Consider the following 4,971-nt stretch of genomic DNA (forward strand, 5'->3'; position numbering starts at 1 on the left):
TACTAAACAAGGTCAAGGACAATGGCAAACTATAGATTCAAACTTTGAAGAAAATAGTAATCAATGTAAATATTCCTGGGCTGCCTCAGCCCCGCCCAGGCACACAGCAGCAGAATGGTTTTGCAAGCATCCTCAGGAGGGCAGGAGCCTTCTTTGCAGGACGAGAGGGAGGTTGAGGCTCGATCCACCCATCATTCTTTTGGGAGAGGCTCCTTTTCCTCAGCACGAAGTTGGGTTTTGTGTGAGGCTTCTTTGCATAAAATATGTTGGCCTGCGCTGGAATCCTCAGTTCTGGGGAGAGAGGGGTGTACAAAATAAGGTGGCTCAGGAGGTGCTCCCTAGGACACCCCAACATCTGAGAGCCTGTGCCAGAAAAGGCCAGAGCCACACACCTGAGAGCTCTCCAATTCAGCACCAATACCAACAAAGACAGCCTCCACAGTCCTCCCTGAGGAAGAACTAGGCAGAGCACTTCAACAGACCTAATGTCTGTTCCTACCGAAGGCTTTGGACTCCAGAACATTTCAGGTCCTCTTGCATCTGCCAAAGCACACCACTAGATTTACACCTGAAATCTCCCACAAAAGGCTCCTGTGCCGAAGATTCAGTCCCCACATGAGCCATCTTCATAGGTGGGTTTGGAGGGAAGCATTGGATGGTGAGTGCTCTAATGTCATCATGAAATTCTCATTCAAGATGAATACTCCACTGGGAGGTGGGAGGGACTGGAAGAAAGGTTGAGCATGGTTGGAGGAAGACCTAAACAGGGTTGCGCCCTGGGCAACAGTACCTTGTTCCTGTAGGATCCACTGAATCCTCATTCTCCAAGTAGAGGTCCTCCTTCTCTTCTCCGTCTTTCTCTCTCTCCCTCTCTCCCACCCTCGTTCTCTCTCTCCCAGTCTATGCCTTTGTGGCAAGGGCTGAGGAGCTCTCCACTGCCACACACTAGAGCCTTATGGACAGCCTCAGTGCACAACCAAAGATAAAGCTATGAAACCCAGAGAAAAGGCCTAGGATTCCTCTTCTGAGTTATTTTCCTCAAGTATGGCCACAGTGAGGACAGGCTGACCAGCATGGATACAACATTAGAGCCATGCTTCTGCGTTGCTGGAGCCCACCTCCATGTGAACCAGGCTTCTGAGAATGGAGGCCACATCCCAAATGCTACCCTATTGAGAACAATGGTTCCAAAGACCAGCAAAGGGAATGCTTCCCTCCAACATGGTGTATGGTCCAGTGGTGCCATGACCCCAAGTGGGGGAATACAACAGCCCACTTCTCCTTCCTCTGAACATGTGTTTCCTGTCGCCCTCCTCTAACCTAGAGCCTGTTCTCCATCCCTTCTGGGTGGGATGTGGAGATCTCTGCTATGAATTTCCAAGGCTACCAAGGCCCCAGATAGACTTCCTTTTCCATAGATTCTACTAACCTAACAGTAGGTTAAGATAGGAGACAAGTGATCCTAGAACTCGTAGGGATGGTGGTCTTCAGCATACATAGGCTGGGATAATGGCTGCTGAGGTGTTTGGCTCACAAAAACCAACCAACCAACCAACGAAAAAGCGCTGGCATTATTATCAGATGAGCTTTGTGGCTACGTGCTCAGGAAGCCCTCATCTGACTTTAGTTAGGGATCATAACCTGGCTATTGTGATCACTCCTTGGCAAGTGGACTCAGGTACAGAAGACCATGGAATTTATGCAAAGACAGATGATTCAAGCTGTCTCCCAGGCTGTGTTTTCTTCCCAATTTCATCCTGTTACTGCTTGCTAGAATCCTGGCAATGCTCTGCCAAAGCAGTGGTTTTCTGGTCACACAGAAGGCTTTCAATCCTACTGCTTCAGTCCACAAAATGCCAGTTCCCTCTTTAGCCCATACATTCCCGTGTTCCTCTGAAACCACTCCTATCCCAGACCATGAAAGCATACTGCTCCTGGAAAGAGGCTTTCCTCCTCACTCCTCAAAGATGTCAGCTTTGGATGCCTGTTCATGTCCAGGGGAGGCACCTGGTGGGGAGCCACAATATCCACTGGGGTATACCATTGGACCTCGAGAACTTCCACCAGCAGAAGTGCAGTTGGCTTTGTGCATGAACCCAACACACCTGTTGGAGTGTTCTTGGGGGTCAGAGACTACTCTTTGGTGCTAAGAGTTGACCTGAGTCCACATCCTGACCCTTGCTCTCTGTCATCTGATTGTCCCACTTACTCTGACGGCGAGAGATGATTTGGCCCAGTTCATAATCCTCCGGGTTCTCCTGAGTAAGCAAGTGGCGCTCGAGGGCCCTGCGGATGACGACAGGAGCCCTATCGTGGCAGGTCACCTGGAGCAGCATGGGAGACAGGCCTTCAGGAAATGGGCCCTGAAGTGACTACTCAAGGACAGTGGGCAGGGGCATTCTGGAGGCACCTCCACTCTAAATACAAGGGCAACATCCAAGACCCTACTACCTGAGGCTGGCCTCCTGCTCATCACATGGGCTCTTCCCATAGGCTACTAGCCCAATCCTTGTACATTGGACTTCCTGGGCCTGCCATTGCTATTTGTGGAGCTGCACTCCTCTCGAAGTGAAAGGACCCCACTACCTGCATACAGATGCAATCTCATCCCACAAGTTGGGAGGAATGGGACAATAGCCTCCAAGATCCCAGGTCTGCCCGAGGATGCAGACGGCATTGGGAATGGCCTAGGCACAAAACCTAGAGGCTTTGGTCTGGATTGCCAGGGCCCAAATCAGACCCAGGAACATGACCACACACAGGAGTGCTGAAAGATAGCCACGAGAGCTCCTGGCCTCCAGAGGCTCAGTGCTGGCTGGGGTGTAGGAGGGCACCTCATCCGGCAAGGGTGGTCATTGGGTTACCTGGACACTTAGTGTGCTTGCTCTACATCCTTATCGACTCTGCAGAGAGACTCTCTCAGCTCCTTGTTCAAGGAACATGCAGAACCTCACACTGCTGTCCTCCTCCATAGACGTCAGCATCACATACAGGGGAACCTGCAACCTAGTTCCTGTCCAATTCTCATCTGTCACCCATACCTGCCTCTGCCTTTCTGGACTGCATGCTGCCACCTGACACACAGACTCCCTCAGACATGGTGGTGGACAAGCTGCTGCTCTCCCTCATCTCAGCTCCAGCCCTTCACACTGACCTCTCCCTTCTTGATTCCCATCTATCCTCCTGATCATCCAGAAGCTCCAAATGCAAGAGGGCATGAGGAGTCCCTGGTATTGGACCAGTGTCTGCTCCCCACCCAGGTGTAAGCACCAGGGGACACCCATGCTCCCAGGCTTACCAGGACCTTCTTGGCCATCTTTGGACTTTGTGTTTCTATGTGGACACGAATTAAGCAGGTGTCTCCCACCTGCTTGTGGGAAAGCGGCCTGGAGCACTTGCAGGTTGATTCTAAGAACTGTGGGAGATGGAACATCAGCAAACCCAGAAACAGAAAGCCACCCCAGCCTGTCAGTTGGCTCTATGGGCTTCTAGCCCATATGTCCAGGTGATGAGGCTTCTTATTTCCTCAGGTGGGAGTGGAATGGCAGCACAAGTACAGCTTGAATAAGGTCGGTGTTTACCTCCTTTCACTTGACCTCGGGGCGTTTCTTCATGATTAAATATTTTATCGGTGGATTCATGGACTGAGACATGAGTGAGTAGTGAAGGACCTTGATGTCTGCAGAGCGAAGTGGAGAGAATTGTTAGGTGGCACTCAAGGATTATACCACAAAACACACACAACCCCTGAGAGTCTCCGCCAGGGCGAGCCTGCACCAGAATTGAGAACCCTCCTATCCAGCTACAGTGCCACCAAAGACTCCCTCAATGATTCTTCCCTGGAGAAGATGATGTACAGGATTCTAAACCAAAAGAGCACCTGGCAAAGGAAACAGCACCTTGGGCCCCAGAACTTCTCAGTGCAGGTTGGATCTGCCAAAGAGACACTGCTAGGCTTTGCATCAGGATTGGCAAAGGCTCCTGTGCTTAGGCCTTTCTCCCCAGGGCAGCCATGCTTACACATGGGCATTCAGGGAAGCGTTGGATGGTGGGTGAATTCATCCACTTGCCCTGGATGAATCCACTCATGGATGAATACGCAGAGGGGAGGTGGTATCCATCAGAGATGTGTTGGGCATGGACATGGGAGGACTTCAGCAGGGTGGTACCCTGGAGAACTCTATTGTTTTCTAGGTTTGCTCTCCTTCCCCTTGTTTCTCATCATGAGCTGTCTGCTTGGTACTTGTATTCTGGTTCTTGTTCTACTTCTGGCTCTTCTTTCTGTCCTGCATCTTCTTGTAGTTCTTTCTGGGTCTTTTTCTTGTTCTTACATGATTCCTTCTTGTTCTTCTTCTTGTGTATCTCCCTCCACCCTTCCTTCAGTTCACCTCCTTCTTTTCCTTCTTCTTCCTCCTGCTCTTCATCGAGTGATCCTGTCCCCACTCAGGAGTTTCCTCTTTCTCCTCCTCCTCCTTCTCCTTCTTTCTCTGGCAATGGTGGGGCATCCTCTGAAGAGCTCAAATCTATCACACTCTTCTGCCCAGATGCAGCCTGTGTTCAGTAGTCCAAGATGAAATCAGTTCTCAATCAATGACCAGGAGTGAAACCAAGACCAAAGACAAGTGACTTCCTTTCTTTGTCATTGTCATAGTTAGGAAAGACTTCCTAACAGACACCATATTCTGAATAGGCTTCTACCTGTGTAAGTCAGCACCTCATCTGGACCAGGATTGCTAAAATAGATTCCACCTCCATAAAGCTTCCCCAATGAAAACAAGGTTTCCAAAATCTAGGAGAGGGCCAGCATCACTGCCACCCTCCTGCCATAAGGCATAGATGCCATCACACCTAGTGGGTTCCAGGCCCCCAGTAGTCCTCCCTTTTGACGTCTGTTACACACAAACCTCCCTTGGTCTGCAGCCTGCTCTCAACTGATGCTTGGGTTGAAAGTGTCTGTTTCTGAAATCACCT

The 4,971-nt window shown here is 50.4% G+C and overlaps 1 long non-coding RNA gene across 1 annotated transcript; it reads right to left on the reverse strand.

Annotated features, from left to right (window-relative positions):
- Positions 1–207: 207 nt before the first annotated feature.
- LOC144253512 (uncharacterized) lies at positions 208–3,335 on the reverse strand. The gene is made up of 3 exons (XR_013343296.1): positions 3,299–3,335; positions 2,210–2,324; positions 208–291 (listed from the first exon to the last, which is right to left on the reverse strand). It is a non-coding gene; the product is annotated as an uncharacterized LOC144253512 (long non-coding RNA).
- Between the last annotated feature and the right edge of the window lie 1,636 nt (positions 3,336–4,971).

This window comes from Urocitellus parryii, chromosome 3 (assembly GCF_045843805.1).
Source record: "Urocitellus parryii isolate mUroPar1 chromosome 3, mUroPar1.hap1, whole genome shotgun sequence".
NCBI classification, from domain to species: domain Eukaryota; kingdom Metazoa; phylum Chordata; class Mammalia; order Rodentia; family Sciuridae; genus Urocitellus; species Urocitellus parryii.